Source organism: Anomaloglossus baeobatrachus, unplaced genomic scaffold (genome assembly GCF_048569485.1).
Source record: "Anomaloglossus baeobatrachus isolate aAnoBae1 unplaced genomic scaffold, aAnoBae1.hap1 Scaffold_201, whole genome shotgun sequence".
NCBI classification, from domain to species: Eukaryota; Metazoa; Chordata; class Amphibia; order Anura; family Aromobatidae; genus Anomaloglossus; species Anomaloglossus baeobatrachus.
The window spans coordinates 411,261-430,619 of NW_027441971.1; the positions used below are offsets into that span (position 1 = coordinate 411,261).

General features: G+C 46.4%; 12 non-coding genes across 12 annotated transcripts; all 12 read left to right on the forward strand.

The window, feature by feature from the left end:
- The first annotated feature begins 633 nt into the window (after nucleotides 1-633).
- LOC142261018 (U2 spliceosomal RNA) lies at nucleotides 634-824 on the forward strand. Its single transcript, XR_012728821.1, has one exon. It is a non-coding gene; the product is annotated as a U2 spliceosomal RNA (small nuclear RNA).
- A 1,387-nt stretch (nucleotides 825-2,211) lies between these two features.
- On the forward strand, nucleotides 2,212-2,402 carry LOC142261020 (U2 spliceosomal RNA). Its single transcript, XR_012728822.1, has one exon. It is a non-coding gene; the product is annotated as a U2 spliceosomal RNA (small nuclear RNA).
- A 1,387-nt stretch (nucleotides 2,403-3,789) lies between these two features.
- Nucleotides 3,790-3,980, forward strand: LOC142261022 (U2 spliceosomal RNA). Its single transcript, XR_012728824.1, has one exon. It is a non-coding gene; the product is annotated as a U2 spliceosomal RNA (small nuclear RNA).
- Nucleotides 3,981-5,367: 1,387 nt separating this feature from the next.
- Nucleotides 5,368-5,558, forward strand: LOC142261023 (U2 spliceosomal RNA). Its single transcript, XR_012728825.1, has one exon. It is a non-coding gene; the product is annotated as a U2 spliceosomal RNA (small nuclear RNA).
- Nucleotides 5,559-6,945: 1,387 nt separating this feature from the next.
- On the forward strand, nucleotides 6,946-7,136 carry LOC142261024 (U2 spliceosomal RNA). Its single transcript, XR_012728826.1, has one exon. It is a non-coding gene; the product is annotated as a U2 spliceosomal RNA (small nuclear RNA).
- A 1,387-nt stretch (nucleotides 7,137-8,523) lies between these two features.
- On the forward strand, nucleotides 8,524-8,714 carry LOC142261025 (U2 spliceosomal RNA). Its single transcript, XR_012728827.1, has one exon. It is a non-coding gene; the product is annotated as a U2 spliceosomal RNA (small nuclear RNA).
- A 1,387-nt stretch (nucleotides 8,715-10,101) lies between these two features.
- LOC142261026 (U2 spliceosomal RNA) lies at nucleotides 10,102-10,292 on the forward strand. Its single transcript, XR_012728828.1, has one exon. It is a non-coding gene; the product is annotated as a U2 spliceosomal RNA (small nuclear RNA).
- Nucleotides 10,293-11,679: 1,387 nt separating this feature from the next.
- On the forward strand, nucleotides 11,680-11,870 carry LOC142261027 (U2 spliceosomal RNA). The gene has a single exon (XR_012728829.1). It is a non-coding gene; the product is annotated as a U2 spliceosomal RNA (small nuclear RNA).
- A 1,387-nt stretch (nucleotides 11,871-13,257) lies between these two features.
- On the forward strand, nucleotides 13,258-13,448 carry LOC142261028 (U2 spliceosomal RNA). The gene has a single exon (XR_012728830.1). It is a non-coding gene; the product is annotated as a U2 spliceosomal RNA (small nuclear RNA).
- Nucleotides 13,449-14,835: 1,387 nt separating this feature from the next.
- On the forward strand, nucleotides 14,836-15,026 carry LOC142261029 (U2 spliceosomal RNA). The gene has a single exon (XR_012728831.1). It is a non-coding gene; the product is annotated as a U2 spliceosomal RNA (small nuclear RNA).
- Nucleotides 15,027-16,413: 1,387 nt separating this feature from the next.
- On the forward strand, nucleotides 16,414-16,604 carry LOC142261031 (U2 spliceosomal RNA). Its single transcript, XR_012728832.1, has one exon. It is a non-coding gene; the product is annotated as a U2 spliceosomal RNA (small nuclear RNA).
- Nucleotides 16,605-18,275: 1,671 nt separating this feature from the next.
- LOC142260858 (U2 spliceosomal RNA) lies at nucleotides 18,276-18,460 on the forward strand. Its single transcript, XR_012728715.1, has one exon. It is a non-coding gene; the product is annotated as a U2 spliceosomal RNA (small nuclear RNA).
- Nucleotides 18,461-19,359: the final 899 nt, after the last annotated feature.

The following is a 19,359-nucleotide window of genomic DNA, read 5'->3' on the forward strand; positions in this document are numbered from 1 at the left end:
TGTTGATGTATTTTCCGTTTGAACTGTGCACAACATGAAGAGACGGAACACTGGCGGCTTGTCACAATGCCCCCCGATGACATCACAATAGCGCTGCTGCCTAGAAAACAAGCTGCGCAGAAGAAGTTGTTCTTTGGGTGGGAGGGTGGGCTAGTGGAAGGAGGGGGCAATCTCTTTTTTTCCCGGGTGGTAGGGGGATGACAGGAGAAGGGAAGCGGGTGGTGAGAAAGGTACAGAGGGCAGGGTTTGGGGGCTGGGAAGGAAAGGGAAAAGATTAGGGTTTGGGGATGATGAAAGGGCTTTCTACGGGTAAGGATGGCAAAGGGTGGCAGTGACGGAAAGTCAGGCAACCTGTCCTGTCCGTCTTTTTGTATCGTGAATTGGAAAGACTGCAAGGGGGAGGGGAGTTGCTTGCGCCCTAAAGGAGGAGTTATTCAGATTCATTGCAGTGGGCGGCGGCTGCAAAACGCACCATTCTTCTTGTTTTGGCTCTGCAAAGCAGCCTTTTCAAGGGTTGGCTTGGGTGACAAAATGTCTTGTGTAGGCGTGGGTTTGTCTCCCTCTCGCTCTCTCTCCCTAAGATGTGTCCGGCATAGGCCAGGGTGCCACTCGAGGCCCAAACCAATTCTGGTTATCGCTTCTCGGCCTTTTGGCTAAGATCAAGTGTAGTATCTGTTCTTATCAGTTTAATATCTGATACGTCCCCTATCTGGGGACCATATATTAAATGGATTTTTAGAACAGGGAGATGGAAAAAGAGCTTGCTCTGTCCACTCCACGCATTGACCTGGTATTGCAGTACCTCCAGGAACGGTGCACCCCTTCTTAACCCAGTTTCCAAAAGCAGAACTCAATTCACCTGATTCATATTAGCCCGATTTAATGAATTGGAAGAAAGCATACGTCTTCATATGCACCTCAATTTGGCCCATTCACTTTTCACACTTCCTCCTTTTGTTTTTTATCTTTCACACTTTTGACTTTCTTTATTCATCCAAATAGCAAACTCATCACCACTCAACCTGACCAACTCGGCTATGTCCCCGTGCTGCAGTTCTCTGTCTTATCTAGATCATTTGCAATTGAATGGAATAGATCCCTTTTGGACAAAGTGGATTCACCTGCTGCTGCAGTGACCACAGGTGTGATAACATCTAGAATTGGCATCTGGTGCGATCTCTCCGCTTCCACTCCAAAGAAAGTTACCTGTTTATTCCTATCATGCATTGGTTTTTGGGGTTTTCTTTGAGTAATGATGATCTCTTTAGTAGTCTGTTGGCGCCCTCTCCTGGAGGAATAGTTTGCTTGCTCTTGGACATTCTAAAAGAGAGGTCATGATAGACATTGAGCTTCTGAGCTCAATTGGGGACAGTCATGGGTGATGAATGTTTGCAACCTACTGCGAAGCCTCATACCGCAATATAAGGAACGTCAAATACTAAGAAAGGGCGGCCTATGAAAGAATTACTACTTTCAATAAGTACACTTAAACGGCTAATTGGGAATAGAAAAACTGTAAAAAGCCCTCTGAGAAAGCCCCCCTCTAACCTTTGATAGTAAGCTTTTCTGTAGTCTGCCTGTTGATGTATTTTCCGTTTGAACTGTGCACAACATGAAGAGACGGAACACTGGCGGCTTGTCACAATGCCCCCCGATGACATCACAATAGCGCTGCTGCCTAGAAAACAAGCTGCGCAGAAGAAGTTGTTCTTTGGGTGGGAGGGTGGGCTAGTGGAAGGAGGGGGCAATCTCTTTTTTTCCCGGGTGGTAGGGGGATGACAGGAGAAGGGAAGCGGGTGGTGAGAAAGGTACAGAGGGCAGGGTTTGGGGGCTGGGAAGGAAAGGGAAAAGATTAGGGTTTGGGGATGATGAAAGGGCTTTCTACGGGTAAGGATGGCAAAGGGTGGCAGTGACGGAAAGTCAGGCAACCTGTCCTGTCCGTCTTTTTGTATCGTGAATTGGAAAGACTGCAAGGGGGAGGGGAGTTGCTTGCGCCCTAAAGGAGGAGTTATTCAGATTCATTGCAGTGGGCGGCGGCTGCAAAACGCACCATTCTTCTTGTTTTGGCTCTGCAAAGCAGCCTTTTCAAGGGTTGGCTTGGGTGACAAAATGTCTTGTGTAGGCGTGGGTTTGTCTCCCTCTCGCTCTCTCTCCCTAAGATGTGTCCGGCATAGGCCAGGGTGCCACTCGAGGCCCAAACCAATTCTGGTTATCGCTTCTCGGCCTTTTGGCTAAGATCAAGTGTAGTATCTGTTCTTATCAGTTTAATATCTGATACGTCCCCTATCTGGGGACCATATATTAAATGGATTTTTAGAACAGGGAGATGGAAAAAGAGCTTGCTCTGTCCACTCCACGCATTGACCTGGTATTGCAGTACCTCCAGGAACGGTGCACCCCTTCTTAACCCAGTTTCCAAAAGCAGAACTCAATTCACCTGATTCATATTAGCCCGATTTAATGAATTGGAAGAAAGCATACGTCTTCATATGCACCTCAATTTGGCCCATTCACTTTTCACACTTCCTCCTTTTGTTTTTTATCTTTCACACTTTTGACTTTCTTTATTCATCCAAATAGCAAACTCATCACCACTCAACCTGACCAACTCGGCTATGTCCCCGTGCTGCAGTTCTCTGTCTTATCTAGATCATTTGCAATTGAATGGAATAGATCCCTTTTGGACAAAGTGGATTCACCTGCTGCTGCAGTGACCACAGGTGTGATAACATCTAGAATTGGCATCTGGTGCGATCTCTCCGCTTCCACTCCAAAGAAAGTTACCTGTTTATTCCTATCATGCATTGGTTTTTGGGGTTTTCTTTGAGTAATGATGATCTCTTTAGTAGTCTGTTGGCGCCCTCTCCTGGAGGAATAGTTTGCTTGCTCTTGGACATTCTAAAAGAGAGGTCATGATAGACATTGAGCTTCTGAGCTCAATTGGGGACAGTCATGGGTGATGAATGTTTGCAACCTACTGCGAAGCCTCATACCGCAATATAAGGAACGTCAAATACTAAGAAAGGGCGGCCTATGAAAGAATTACTACTTTCAATAAGTACACTTAAACGGCTAATTGGGAATAGAAAAACTGTAAAAAGCCCTCTGAGAAAGCCCCCCTCTAACCTTTGATAGTAAGCTTTTCTGTAGTCTGCCTGTTGATGTATTTTCCGTTTGAACTGTGCACAACATGAAGAGACGGAACACTGGCGGCTTGTCACAATGCCCCCCGATGACATCACAATAGCGCTGCTGCCTAGAAAACAAGCTGCGCAGAAGAAGTTGTTCTTTGGGTGGGAGGGTGGGCTAGTGGAAGGAGGGGGCAATCTCTTTTTTTCCCGGGTGGTAGGGGGATGACAGGAGAAGGGAAGCGGGTGGTGAGAAAGGTACAGAGGGCAGGGTTTGGGGGCTGGGAAGGAAAGGGAAAAGATTAGGGTTTGGGGATGATGAAAGGGCTTTCTACGGGTAAGGATGGCAAAGGGTGGCAGTGACGGAAAGTCAGGCAACCTGTCCTGTCCGTCTTTTTGTATCGTGAATTGGAAAGACTGCAAGGGGGAGGGGAGTTGCTTGCGCCCTAAAGGAGGAGTTATTCAGATTCATTGCAGTGGGCGGCGGCTGCAAAACGCACCATTCTTCTTGTTTTGGCTCTGCAAAGCAGCCTTTTCAAGGGTTGGCTTGGGTGACAAAATGTCTTGTGTAGGCGTGGGTTTGTCTCCCTCTCGCTCTCTCTCCCTAAGATGTGTCCGGCATAGGCCAGGGTGCCACTCGAGGCCCAAACCAATTCTGGTTATCGCTTCTCGGCCTTTTGGCTAAGATCAAGTGTAGTATCTGTTCTTATCAGTTTAATATCTGATACGTCCCCTATCTGGGGACCATATATTAAATGGATTTTTAGAACAGGGAGATGGAAAAAGAGCTTGCTCTGTCCACTCCACGCATTGACCTGGTATTGCAGTACCTCCAGGAACGGTGCACCCCTTCTTAACCCAGTTTCCAAAAGCAGAACTCAATTCACCTGATTCATATTAGCCCGATTTAATGAATTGGAAGAAAGCATACGTCTTCATATGCACCTCAATTTGGCCCATTCACTTTTCACACTTCCTCCTTTTGTTTTTTATCTTTCACACTTTTGACTTTCTTTATTCATCCAAATAGCAAACTCATCACCACTCAACCTGACCAACTCGGCTATGTCCCCGTGCTGCAGTTCTCTGTCTTATCTAGATCATTTGCAATTGAATGGAATAGATCCCTTTTGGACAAAGTGGATTCACCTGCTGCTGCAGTGACCACAGGTGTGATAACATCTAGAATTGGCATCTGGTGCGATCTCTCCGCTTCCACTCCAAAGAAAGTTACCTGTTTATTCCTATCATGCATTGGTTTTTGGGGTTTTCTTTGAGTAATGATGATCTCTTTAGTAGTCTGTTGGCGCCCTCTCCTGGAGGAATAGTTTGCTTGCTCTTGGACATTCTAAAAGAGAGGTCATGATAGACATTGAGCTTCTGAGCTCAATTGGGGACAGTCATGGGTGATGAATGTTTGCAACCTACTGCGAAGCCTCATACCGCAATATAAGGAACGTCAAATACTAAGAAAGGGCGGCCTATGAAAGAATTACTACTTTCAATAAGTACACTTAAACGGCTAATTGGGAATAGAAAAACTGTAAAAAGCCCTCTGAGAAAGCCCCCCTCTAACCTTTGATAGTAAGCTTTTCTGTAGTCTGCCTGTTGATGTATTTTCCGTTTGAACTGTGCACAACATGAAGAGACGGAACACTGGCGGCTTGTCACAATGCCCCCCGATGACATCACAATAGCGCTGCTGCCTAGAAAACAAGCTGCGCAGAAGAAGTTGTTCTTTGGGTGGGAGGGTGGGCTAGTGGAAGGAGGGGGCAATCTCTTTTTTTCCCGGGTGGTAGGGGGATGACAGGAGAAGGGAAGCGGGTGGTGAGAAAGGTACAGAGGGCAGGGTTTGGGGGCTGGGAAGGAAAGGGAAAAGATTAGGGTTTGGGGATGATGAAAGGGCTTTCTACGGGTAAGGATGGCAAAGGGTGGCAGTGACGGAAAGTCAGGCAACCTGTCCTGTCCGTCTTTTTGTATCGTGAATTGGAAAGACTGCAAGGGGGAGGGGAGTTGCTTGCGCCCTAAAGGAGGAGTTATTCAGATTCATTGCAGTGGGCGGCGGCTGCAAAACGCACCATTCTTCTTGTTTTGGCTCTGCAAAGCAGCCTTTTCAAGGGTTGGCTTGGGTGACAAAATGTCTTGTGTAGGCGTGGGTTTGTCTCCCTCTCGCTCTCTCTCCCTAAGATGTGTCCGGCATAGGCCAGGGTGCCACTCGAGGCCCAAACCAATTCTGGTTATCGCTTCTCGGCCTTTTGGCTAAGATCAAGTGTAGTATCTGTTCTTATCAGTTTAATATCTGATACGTCCCCTATCTGGGGACCATATATTAAATGGATTTTTAGAACAGGGAGATGGAAAAAGAGCTTGCTCTGTCCACTCCACGCATTGACCTGGTATTGCAGTACCTCCAGGAACGGTGCACCCCTTCTTAACCCAGTTTCCAAAAGCAGAACTCAATTCACCTGATTCATATTAGCCCGATTTAATGAATTGGAAGAAAGCATACGTCTTCATATGCACCTCAATTTGGCCCATTCACTTTTCACACTTCCTCCTTTTGTTTTTTATCTTTCACACTTTTGACTTTCTTTATTCATCCAAATAGCAAACTCATCACCACTCAACCTGACCAACTCGGCTATGTCCCCGTGCTGCAGTTCTCTGTCTTATCTAGATCATTTGCAATTGAATGGAATAGATCCCTTTTGGACAAAGTGGATTCACCTGCTGCTGCAGTGACCACAGGTGTGATAACATCTAGAATTGGCATCTGGTGCGATCTCTCCGCTTCCACTCCAAAGAAAGTTACCTGTTTATTCCTATCATGCATTGGTTTTTGGGGTTTTCTTTGAGTAATGATGATCTCTTTAGTAGTCTGTTGGCGCCCTCTCCTGGAGGAATAGTTTGCTTGCTCTTGGACATTCTAAAAGAGAGGTCATGATAGACATTGAGCTTCTGAGCTCAATTGGGGACAGTCATGGGTGATGAATGTTTGCAACCTACTGCGAAGCCTCATACCGCAATATAAGGAACGTCAAATACTAAGAAAGGGCGGCCTATGAAAGAATTACTACTTTCAATAAGTACACTTAAACGGCTAATTGGGAATAGAAAAACTGTAAAAAGCCCTCTGAGAAAGCCCCCCTCTAACCTTTGATAGTAAGCTTTTCTGTAGTCTGCCTGTTGATGTATTTTCCGTTTGAACTGTGCACAACATGAAGAGACGGAACACTGGCGGCTTGTCACAATGCCCCCCGATGACATCACAATAGCGCTGCTGCCTAGAAAACAAGCTGCGCAGAAGAAGTTGTTCTTTGGGTGGGAGGGTGGGCTAGTGGAAGGAGGGGGCAATCTCTTTTTTTCCCGGGTGGTAGGGGGATGACAGGAGAAGGGAAGCGGGTGGTGAGAAAGGTACAGAGGGCAGGGTTTGGGGGCTGGGAAGGAAAGGGAAAAGATTAGGGTTTGGGGATGATGAAAGGGCTTTCTACGGGTAAGGATGGCAAAGGGTGGCAGTGACGGAAAGTCAGGCAACCTGTCCTGTCCGTCTTTTTGTATCGTGAATTGGAAAGACTGCAAGGGGGAGGGGAGTTGCTTGCGCCCTAAAGGAGGAGTTATTCAGATTCATTGCAGTGGGCGGCGGCTGCAAAACGCACCATTCTTCTTGTTTTGGCTCTGCAAAGCAGCCTTTTCAAGGGTTGGCTTGGGTGACAAAATGTCTTGTGTAGGCGTGGGTTTGTCTCCCTCTCGCTCTCTCTCCCTAAGATGTGTCCGGCATAGGCCAGGGTGCCACTCGAGGCCCAAACCAATTCTGGTTATCGCTTCTCGGCCTTTTGGCTAAGATCAAGTGTAGTATCTGTTCTTATCAGTTTAATATCTGATACGTCCCCTATCTGGGGACCATATATTAAATGGATTTTTAGAACAGGGAGATGGAAAAAGAGCTTGCTCTGTCCACTCCACGCATTGACCTGGTATTGCAGTACCTCCAGGAACGGTGCACCCCTTCTTAACCCAGTTTCCAAAAGCAGAACTCAATTCACCTGATTCATATTAGCCCGATTTAATGAATTGGAAGAAAGCATACGTCTTCATATGCACCTCAATTTGGCCCATTCACTTTTCACACTTCCTCCTTTTGTTTTTTATCTTTCACACTTTTGACTTTCTTTATTCATCCAAATAGCAAACTCATCACCACTCAACCTGACCAACTCGGCTATGTCCCCGTGCTGCAGTTCTCTGTCTTATCTAGATCATTTGCAATTGAATGGAATAGATCCCTTTTGGACAAAGTGGATTCACCTGCTGCTGCAGTGACCACAGGTGTGATAACATCTAGAATTGGCATCTGGTGCGATCTCTCCGCTTCCACTCCAAAGAAAGTTACCTGTTTATTCCTATCATGCATTGGTTTTTGGGGTTTTCTTTGAGTAATGATGATCTCTTTAGTAGTCTGTTGGCGCCCTCTCCTGGAGGAATAGTTTGCTTGCTCTTGGACATTCTAAAAGAGAGGTCATGATAGACATTGAGCTTCTGAGCTCAATTGGGGACAGTCATGGGTGATGAATGTTTGCAACCTACTGCGAAGCCTCATACCGCAATATAAGGAACGTCAAATACTAAGAAAGGGCGGCCTATGAAAGAATTACTACTTTCAATAAGTACACTTAAACGGCTAATTGGGAATAGAAAAACTGTAAAAAGCCCTCTGAGAAAGCCCCCCTCTAACCTTTGATAGTAAGCTTTTCTGTAGTCTGCCTGTTGATGTATTTTCCGTTTGAACTGTGCACAACATGAAGAGACGGAACACTGGCGGCTTGTCACAATGCCCCCCGATGACATCACAATAGCGCTGCTGCCTAGAAAACAAGCTGCGCAGAAGAAGTTGTTCTTTGGGTGGGAGGGTGGGCTAGTGGAAGGAGGGGGCAATCTCTTTTTTTCCCGGGTGGTAGGGGGATGACAGGAGAAGGGAAGCGGGTGGTGAGAAAGGTACAGAGGGCAGGGTTTGGGGGCTGGGAAGGAAAGGGAAAAGATTAGGGTTTGGGGATGATGAAAGGGCTTTCTACGGGTAAGGATGGCAAAGGGTGGCAGTGACGGAAAGTCAGGCAACCTGTCCTGTCCGTCTTTTTGTATCGTGAATTGGAAAGACTGCAAGGGGGAGGGGAGTTGCTTGCGCCCTAAAGGAGGAGTTATTCAGATTCATTGCAGTGGGCGGCGGCTGCAAAACGCACCATTCTTCTTGTTTTGGCTCTGCAAAGCAGCCTTTTCAAGGGTTGGCTTGGGTGACAAAATGTCTTGTGTAGGCGTGGGTTTGTCTCCCTCTCGCTCTCTCTCCCTAAGATGTGTCCGGCATAGGCCAGGGTGCCACTCGAGGCCCAAACCAATTCTGGTTATCGCTTCTCGGCCTTTTGGCTAAGATCAAGTGTAGTATCTGTTCTTATCAGTTTAATATCTGATACGTCCCCTATCTGGGGACCATATATTAAATGGATTTTTAGAACAGGGAGATGGAAAAAGAGCTTGCTCTGTCCACTCCACGCATTGACCTGGTATTGCAGTACCTCCAGGAACGGTGCACCCCTTCTTAACCCAGTTTCCAAAAGCAGAATTCAATTCACCTGATTCATATTAGCCCGATTTAATGAATTGGAAGAAAGCATACGTCTTCATATGCACCTCAATTTGGCCCATTCACTTTTCACACTTCCTCCTTTTGTTTTTTATCTTTCACACTTTTGACTTTCTTTATTCATCCAAATAGCAAACTCATCACCACTCAACCTGACCAACTCGGCTATGTCCCCGTGCTGCAGTTCTCTGTCTTATCTAGATCATTTGCAATTGAATGGAATAGATCCCTTTTGGACAAAGTGGATTCACCTGCTGCTGCAGTGACCACAGGTGTGATAACATCTAGAATTGGCATCTGGTGCGATCTCTCCGCTTCCACTCCAAAGAAAGTTACCTGTTTATTCCTATCATGCATTGGTTTTTGGGGTTTTCTTTGAGTAATGATGATCTCTTTAGTAGTCTGTTGGCGCCCTCTCCTGGAGGAATAGTTTGCTTGCTCTTGGACATTCTAAAAGAGAGGTCATGATAGACATTGAGCTTCTGAGCTCAATTGGGGACAGTCATGGGTGATGAATGTTTGCAACCTACTGCGAAGCCTCATACCGCAATATAAGGAACGTCAAATACTAAGAAAGGGCGGCCTATGAAAGAATTACTACTTTCAATAAGTACACTTAAACGGCTAATTGGGAATAGAAAAACTGTAAAAAGCCCTCTGAGAAAGCCCCCCTCTAACCTTTGATAGTAAGCTTTTCTGTAGTCTGCCTGTTGATGTATTTTCCGTTTGAACTGTGCACAACATGAAGAGACGGAACACTGGCGGCTTGTCACAATGCCCCCCGATGACATCACAATAGCGCTGCTGCCTAGAAAACAAGCTGCGCAGAAGAAGTTGTTCTTTGGGTGGGAGGGTGGGCTAGTGGAAGGAGGGGGCAATCTCTTTTTTTCCCGGGTGGTAGGGGGATGACAGGAGAAGGGAAGCGGGTGGTGAGAAAGGTACAGAGGGCAGGGTTTGGGGGCTGGGAAGGAAAGGGAAAAGATTAGGGTTTGGGGATGATGAAAGGGCTTTCTACGGGTAAGGATGGCAAAGGGTGGCAGTGACGGAAAGTCAGGCAACCTGTCCTGTCCGTCTTTTTGTATCGTGAATTGGAAAGACTGCAAGGGGGAGGGGAGTTGCTTGCGCCCTAAAGGAGGAGTTATTCAGATTCATTGCAGTGGGCGGCGGCTGCAAAACGCACCATTCTTCTTGTTTTGGCTCTGCAAAGCAGCCTTTTCAAGGGTTGGCTTGGGTGACAAAATGTCTTGTGTAGGCGTGGGTTTGTCTCCCTCTCGCTCTCTCTCCCTAAGATGTGTCCGGCATAGGCCAGGGTGCCACTCGAGGCCCAAACCAATTCTGGTTATCGCTTCTCGGCCTTTTGGCTAAGATCAAGTGTAGTATCTGTTCTTATCAGTTTAATATCTGATACGTCCCCTATCTGGGGACCATATATTAAATGGATTTTTAGAACAGGGAGATGGAAAAAGAGCTTGCTCTGTCCACTCCACGCATTGACCTGGTATTGCAGTACCTCCAGGAACGGTGCACCCCTTCTTAACCCAGTTTCCAAAAGCAGAACTCAATTCACCTGATTCATATTAGCCCGATTTAATGAATTGGAAGAAAGCATACGTCTTCATATGCACCTCAATTTGGCCCATTCACTTTTCACACTTCCTCCTTTTGTTTTTTATCTTTCACACTTTTGACTTTCTTTATTCATCCAAATAGCAAACTCATCACCACTCAACCTGACCAACTCGGCTATGTCCCCGTGCTGCAGTTCTCTGTCTTATCTAGATCATTTGCAATTGAATGGAATAGATCCCTTTTGGACAAAGTGGATTCACCTGCTGCTGCAGTGACCACAGGTGTGATAACATCTAGAATTGGCATCTGGTGCGATCTCTCCGCTTCCACTCCAAAGAAAGTTACCTGTTTATTCCTATCATGCATTGGTTTTTGGGGTTTTCTTTGAGTAATGATGATCTCTTTAGTAGTCTGTTGGCGCCCTCTCCTGGAGGAATAGTTTGCTTGCTCTTGGACATTCTAAAAGAGAGGTCATGATAGACATTGAGCTTCTGAGCTCAATTGGGGACAGTCATGGGTGATGAATGTTTGCAACCTACTGCGAAGCCTCATACCGCAATATAAGGAACGTCAAATACTAAGAAAGGGCGGCCTATGAAAGAATTACTACTTTCAATAAGTACACTTAAACGGCTAATTGGGAATAGAAAAACTGTAAAAAGCCCTCTGAGAAAGCCCCCCTCTAACCTTTGATAGTAAGCTTTTCTGTAGTCTGCCTGTTGATGTATTTTCCGTTTGAACTGTGCACAACATGAAGAGACGGAACACTGGCGGCTTGTCACAATGCCCCCCGATGACATCACAATAGCGCTGCTGCCTAGAAAACAAGCTGCGCAGAAGAAGTTGTTCTTTGGGTGGGAGGGTGGGCTAGTGGAAGGAGGGGGCAATCTCTTTTTTTCCCGGGTGGTAGGGGGATGACAGGAGAAGGGAAGCGGGTGGTGAGAAAGGTACAGAGGGCAGGGTTTGGGGGCTGGGAAGGAAAGGGAAAAGATTAGGGTTTGGGGATGATGAAAGGGCTTTCTACGGGTAAGGATGGCAAAGGGTGGCAGTGACGGAAAGTCAGGCAACCTGTCCTGTCCGTCTTTTTGTATCGTGAATTGGAAAGACTGCAAGGGGGAGGGGAGTTGCTTGCGCCCTAAAGGAGGAGTTATTCAGATTCATTGCAGTGGGCGGCGGCTGCAAAACGCACCATTCTTCTTGTTTTGGCTCTGCAAAGCAGCCTTTTCAAGGGTTGGCTTGGGTGACAAAATGTCTTGTGTAGGCGTGGGTTTGTCTCCCTCTCGCTCTCTCTCCCTAAGATGTGTCCGGCATAGGCCAGGGTGCCACTCGAGGCCCAAACCAATTCTGGTTATCGCTTCTCGGCCTTTTGGCTAAGATCAAGTGTAGTATCTGTTCTTATCAGTTTAATATCTGATACGTCCCCTATCTGGGGACCATATATTAAATGGATTTTTAGAACAGGGAGATGGAAAAAGAGCTTGCTCTGTCCACTCCACGCATTGACCTGGTATTGCAGTACCTCCAGGAACGGTGCACCCCTTCTTAACCCAGTTTCCAAAAGCAGAACTCAATTCACCTGATTCATATTAGCCCGATTTAATGAATTGGAAGAAAGCATACGTCTTCATATGCACCTCAATTTGGCCCATTCACTTTTCACACTTCCTCCTTTTGTTTTTTATCTTTCACACTTTTGACTTTCTTTATTCATCCAAATAGCAAACTCATCACCACTCAACCTGACCAACTCGGCTATGTCCCCGTGCTGCAGTTCTCTGTCTTATCTAGATCATTTGCAATTGAATGGAATAGATCCCTTTTGGACAAAGTGGATTCACCTGCTGCTGCAGTGACCACAGGTGTGATAACATCTAGAATTGGCATCTGGTGCGATCTCTCCGCTTCCACTCCAAAGAAAGTTACCTGTTTATTCCTATCATGCATTGGTTTTTGGGGTTTTCTTTGAGTAATGATGATCTCTTTAGTAGTCTGTTGGCGCCCTCTCCTGGAGGAATAGTTTGCTTGCTCTTGGACATTCTAAAAGAGAGGTCATGATAGACATTGAGCTTCTGAGCTCAATTGGGGACAGTCATGGGTGATGAATGTTTGCAACCTACTGCGAAGCCTCATACCGCAATATAAGGAACGTCAAATACTAAGAAAGGGCGGCCTATGAAAGAATTACTACTTTCAATAAGTACACTTAAACGGCTAATTGGGAATAGAAAAACTGTAAAAAGCCCTCTGAGAAAGCCCCCCTCTAACCTTTGATAGTAAGCTTTTCTGTAGTCTGCCTGTTGATGTATTTTCCGTTTGAACTGTGCACAACATGAAGAGACGGAACACTGGCGGCTTGTCACAATGCCCCCCGATGACATCACAATAGCGCTGCTGCCTAGAAAACAAGCTGCGCAGAAGAAGTTGTTCTTTGGGTGGGAGGGTGGGCTAGTGGAAGGAGGGGGCAATCTCTTTTTTTCCCGGGTGGTAGGGGGATGACAGGAGAAGGGAAGCGGGTGGTGAGAAAGGTACAGAGGGCAGGGTTTGGGGGCTGGGAAGGAAAGGGAAAAGATTAGGGTTTGGGGATGATGAAAGGGCTTTCTACGGGTAAGGATGGCAAAGGGTGGCAGTGACGGAAAGTCAGGCAACCTGTCCTGTCCGTCTTTTTGTATCGTGAATTGGAAAGACTGCAAGGGGGAGGGGAGTTGCTTGCGCCCTAAAGGAGGAGTTATTCAGATTCATTGCAGTGGGCGGCGGCTGCAAAACGCACCATTCTTCTTGTTTTGGCTCTGCAAAGCAGCCTTTTCAAGGGTTGGCTTGGGTGACAAAATGTCTTGTGTAGGCGTGGGTTTGTCTCCCTCTCGCTCTCTCTCCCTAAGATGTGTCCGGCATAGGCCAGGGTGCCACTCGAGGCCCAAACCAATTCTGGTTATCGCTTCTCGGCCTTTTGGCTAAGATCAAGTGTAGTATCTGTTCTTATCAGTTTAATATCTGATACGTCCCCTATCTGGGGACCATATATTAAATGGATTTTTAGAACAGGGAGATGGAAAAAGAGCTTGCTCTGTCCACTCCACGCATTGACCTGGTATTGCAGTACCTCCAGGAACGGTGCACCCCTTCTTAACCCAGTTTCCAAAAGCAGAACTCAATTCACCTGATTCATATTAGCCCGATTTAATGAATTGGAAGAAAGCATACGTCTTCATATGCACCTCAATTTGGCCCATTCACTTTTCACACTTCCTCCTTTTGTTTTTTATCTTTCACACTTTTGACTTTCTTTATTCATCCAAATAGCAAACTCATCACCACTCAACCTGACCAACTCGGCTATGTCCCCGTGCTGCAGTTCTCTGTCTTATCTAGATCATTTGCAATTGAATGGAATAGATCCCTTTTGGACAAAGTGGATTCACCTGCTGCTGCAGTGACCACAGGTGTGATAACATCTAGAATTGGCATCTGGTGCGATCTCTCCGCTTCCACTCCAAAGAAAGTTACCTGTTTATTCCTATCATGCATTGGTTTTTGGGGTTTTCTTTGAGTAATGATGATCTCTTTAGTAGTCTGTTGGCGCCCTCTCCTGGAGGAATAGTTTGCTTGCTCTTGGACATTCTAAAAGAGAGGTCATGATAGACATTGAGCTTCTGAGCTCAATTGGGGACAGTCATGGGTGATGAATGTTTGCAACCTACTGCGAAGCCTCATACCGCAATATAAGGAACGTCAAATACTAAGAAAGGGCGGCCTATGAAAGAATTACTACTTTCAATAAGTACACTTAAACGGCTAATTGGGAATAGAAAAACTGTAAAAAGCCCTCTGAGAAAGCCCCCCTCTAACCTTTGATAGTAAGCTTTTCTGTAGTCTGCCTGTTGATGTATTTTCCGTTTGAACTGTGCACAACATGAAGAGACGGAACACTGGCGGCTTGTCACAATGCCCCCCGATGACATCACAATAGCGCTGCTGCCTAGAAAACAAGCTGCGCAGAAGAAGTTGTTCTTTGGGTGGGAGGGTGGGCTAGTGGAAGGAGGGGGCAATCTCTTTTTTTCCCGGGTGGTAGGGGGATGACAGGAGAAGGGAAGCGGGTGGTGAGAAAGGTACAGAGGGCAGGGTTTGGGGGCTGGGAAGGAAAGGGAAAAGATTAGGGTTTGGGGATGATGAAAGGGCTTTCTACGGGTAAGGATGGCAAAGGGTGGCAGTGACGGAAAGTCAGGCAACCTGTCCTGTCCGTCTTTTTGTATCGTGAATTGGAAAGACTGCAAGGGGGAGGGGAGTTGCTTGCGCCCTAAAGGAGGAGTTATTCAGATTCATTGCAGTGGGCGGCGGCTGCAAAACGCACCATTCTTCTTGTTTTGGCTCTGCAAAGCAGCCTTTTCAAGGGTTGGCTTGGGTGACAAAATGTCTTGTGTAGGCGTGGGTTTGTCTCCCTCTCGCTCTCTCTCCCTAAGATGTGTCCGGCATAGGCCAGGGTGCCACTCGAGGCCCAAACCAATTCTGGTTATCGCTTCTCGGCCTTTTGGCTAAGATCAAGTGTAGTATCTGTTCTTATCAGTTTAATATCTGATACGTCCCCTATCTGGGGACCATATATTAAATGGATTTTTAGAACAGGGAGATGGAAAAAGAGCTTGCTCTGTCCACTCCACGCATTGACCTGGTATTGCAGTACCTCCAGGAACGGTGCACCCCTTCTTAACCCAGTTTCCAAAAGCAGAACTCAATTCACCTGATTCATATTAGCCCGATTTAATGAATTGGAAGAAAGCATACGTCTTCATATGCACCTCAATTTGGCCCATTCACTTTTCACACTTCCTCCTTTTGTTTTTTATCTTTCACACTTTTGACTTTCTTTATTCATCCAAATAGCAAACTCATCACCACTCAACCTGACCAACTCGGCTATGTCCCCGTGCTGCAGTTCTCTGTCTTATCTAGATCATTTGCAATTGAATGGAATAGATCCCTTTTGGACAAAGTGGATTCACCTGCTGCTGCAGTGACCACAGGTGTGATAACATCTAGAATTGGCATCTGGTGCGATCTCTCCGCTTCCACTCCAAAGAAAGTTACCTGTTTATTCCTATCATGCATTGGTTTTTGGGGTTTTCTTTGAGTAATGATGATCTCTTTAGTAGTCTGTTGGCGCCCTCTCCTGGAGGAATAGTTTGCTTGCTCTTGGACATTCTAAAAGAGAGGTCATGATAGACATTGAGCTTCTGAGCTCAATTGGGGACAGTCATGGGTGATGAATGTTTGCAACCTACTGCGAAGCCTCATACCGCAATATAAGGAACGTCAAATACTAAGAAAGGGCGGCCTATGAAAGAATTACTACTTTCAATAAGTACACTTAAACGGCTAATTGGGAATAGAAAAACTGTAAAAAGCCCTCTGAGAAAGCCCCCCTCTAACCTTTGATAGTAAGCTTTTCTGTAGTCTGCCTGTTGATGTATTTTCCGTTTGAACTGTGCACAACATGAAGAGACGGAACACTGGCGGCTTGTCACAATGCCCCCCGATGACATCACAATAGCGCTGCTGCCTAGAAAACAAGCTGCGCAGAAGAAGTTGTTCTTTGGGTGGGAGGGTGGGCTAGTGGAAGGAGGGGGCAATCTCTTTTTTTCCCGGGTGGTAGGGGGATGACAGGAGAAGGGAAGCGGGTGGTGAGAAAGGTACAGAGGGCAGGGTTTGGGGGCTGGGAAGGAAAGGGAAAAGATTAGGGTTTGGGGATGATGAAAGGGCTTTCTACGGGTAAGGATGGCAAAGGGTGGCAGTGACGGAAAGTCAGGCAACCTGTCCTGTCCGTCTTTTTGTATCGTGAATTGGAAAGACTGCAAGGGGGAGGGGAGTTGCTTGCGCCCTAAAGGAGGAGTTATTCAGATTCATTGCAGTGGGCGGCGGCTGCAAAACGCACCATTCTTCTTGTTTTGGCTCTGCAAAGCAGCCTTTTCAAGGGTTGGCTTGGGTGACAAAATGTCTTGTGTAGGCGTGGGTTTGTCTCCCTCTCGCTCTCTCTCCCTAAGATGTGTCCGGCATAGGCCAGGGTGCCACTCGAGGCCCAAACCAATTCTGGTTATCGCTTCTCGGCCTTTTGGCTAAGATCAAGTGTAGTATCTGTTCTTATCAGTTTAATATCTGATACGTCCCCTATCTGGGGACCATATATTAAATGGATTTTTAGAACAGGGAGATGGAAAAAGAGCTTGCTCTGTCCACTCCACGCATTGACCTGGTATTGCAGTACCTCCAGGAACGGTGCACCCCTTCTTAACCCAGTTTCCAAAAGCAGAACTCAATTCACCTGATTCATATTAGCCCGATTTAATGAATTGGAAGAAAGCATACGTCTTCATATGCACCTCAATTTGGCCCATTCACTTTTCACACTTCCTCCTTTTGTTTTTTATCTTTCACACTTTTGACTTTCTTTATTCATCCAAATAGCAAACTCATCACCACTCAACCTGACCAACTCGGCTATGTCCCCGTGCTGCAGTTCTCTGTCTTATCTAGATCATTTGCAATTGAATGGAATAGATCCCTTTTGGACAAAGTGGATTCACCTGCTGCTGCAGTGACCACAGGTGTGATAACATCTAGAATTGGCATCTGGTGCGATCTCTCCGCTTCCACTCCAAAGAAAGTTACCTGTTTATTCCTATCATGCATTGGTTTTTGGGGTTTTCTTTGAGTAATGATGATCTCTTTAGTAGTCTGTTGGCGCCCTCTCCTGGAGGAATAGTTTGCTTGCTCTTGGACATTCTAAAAGAGAGGTCATGATAGACATTGAGCTTCTGAGCTCAATTGGGGACAGTCATGGGTGATGAATGTTTGCAACCTACTGCGAAGCCTCATACCGCAATATAAGGAACGTCAAATACTAAGAAAGGGCGGCCTATGAAAGAATTACTACTTTCAATAAGTACACTTAAACGGCTAATTGGGAATAGAAAAACTGTAAAAAGCCCTCTGAGAAAGCCCCCCTCTAACCTTTGATAGTAAGCTTTTCTGTAGTCTGCCTGTTGATGTATTTTCCGTTTGAACTGTGCACAACATGAAGAGACGGAACACTGGCGGCTTGTCACAATGCCCCCCGATGACATCACAATAGCGCTGCTGCCTAGAAAACAAGCTGCGCAGAAGAAGTTGTTCTTTGGGTGGGAGGGTGGGCTAGTGGAAGGAGGGGGCAATCTCTTTTTTTCCCGGGTGGTAGGGGGATGACAGGAGAAGGGAAGCGGGTGGTGAGAAAGGTACAGAGGGCAGGGTTTGGGGGCTGGGAAGGAAAGGGAAAAGATTAGGGTTTGGGGATGATGAAAGGGCTTTCTACGGGTAAGGATGGCAAAGGGTGGCAGTGACGGAAAGTCAGGCAACCTGTCCTGTCCGTCTTTTTGTATCGTGAATTGGAAAGACTGCAAGGGGGAGGGGAGTTGCTTGCGCCCTAAAGGAGGAGTTATTCAGATTCATTGCAGTGGGCGGCGGCTGCAAAACGCACCATTCTTCTTGTTTTGGCTCTGCAAAGCAGCCTTTTCAAGGGTTGGCTTGGGTGACAAAATGTCTTGTGTAGGCGTGGGTTTGTCTCCCTCTCGCTCTCTCTCCCTAAGATGTGTCCGGCATAGGCCAGGGTGCCACTCGAGGCCCAAACCAATTCTGGTTATCGCTTCTCGGCCTTTTGGCTAAGATCAAGTGTAGGGCGGCACGGTGGCTCAGTGGCTAGCACTGCAGTCTTGCAGCGCTGGGGTCCTGGGTTCAAATCCCACCAAGGACACCATCTGCAAGGAGTTTGTATGTTCTCCCCGTGTTTGCGTGGGTTTCCTCCGGGTACTCCGGTTTCCTCCCACATTCCAAAGACATACAGATAGGGACTCTAGATTGTGAGCCCCAACGGGGACAGTGTTGCCAATGTATGTAAAGTGCTATGGAATTAATAGCGCTATATAAATGAATAAAATTATTATTATTATTATTATTATCTGTTCTTATCAGTTTAATATCTGATACGTCCCCTATCTGGGGACCATATATTAAATGGATTTTTAGAACAGGGAGATGGAAAAAGAGCTTGCTCTGTCCACTCCACGCATTGACCTGGTATTGCAGTACCTCCAGGAACGGTGCACCCCTTCTTAACCCAGTTTCCAAAAGCAGAACTCAATTCACCTGATTCATATTAGCCCGATTTAATGAATTGGAAGAAAGCATACGTCTTCATATGCACCTCAATTTGGCCCATTCACTTTTCACACTTCCTCCTTTTGTTTTTTATCTTTCACACTTTTGACTTTCTTTATTCATCCAAATAGCAAACTCATCACCACTCAACCTGACCAACTCGGCTATGTCCCCGTGCTGCAGTTCTCTGTCTTATCTAGATCATTTGCAATTGAATGGAATAGATCCCTTTTGGACAAAGTGGATTCACCTGCTGCTGCAGTGACCACAGGTGTGATAACATCTAGAATTGGCATCTGGTGCGATCTCTCCGCTTCCACTCCAAAGAAAGTTACCTGTTTATTCCTATCATGCATTGGTTTTTGGGGTTTTCTTTGAGTAATGATGATCTCTTTAGTAGTCTGTTGGCGCCCTCTCCTGGAGGAATAGTTTGCTTGCTCTTGGACATTCTAAAAGAGAGGTCATGATAGACATTGAGCTTCTGAGCTCAATTGGGGACAGTCATGGGTGATGAATGTTTGCAACCTACTGCGAAGCCTCATACCGCAATATAAGGAACGTCAAATACTAAGAAAGGGCGGCCTATGAAAGAATTACTACTTTCAATAAGTACACTTAAACGGCTAATTGGGAATAGAAAAACTGTAAAAAGCCCTCTGAGAAAGCCCCCCTCTAACCTTTGATAGTAAGCTTTTCTGTAGTCTGCCTGTTGATGTATTTTCCGTTTGAACTGTGCACAACATGAAGAGACGGAACACTGGCGGCTTGTCACAATGCCCCCCGATGACATCACAATAGCGCTGCTGCCTAGAAAACAAGCTGCGCAGAAGAAGTTGTTCTTTGGGTGGGAGG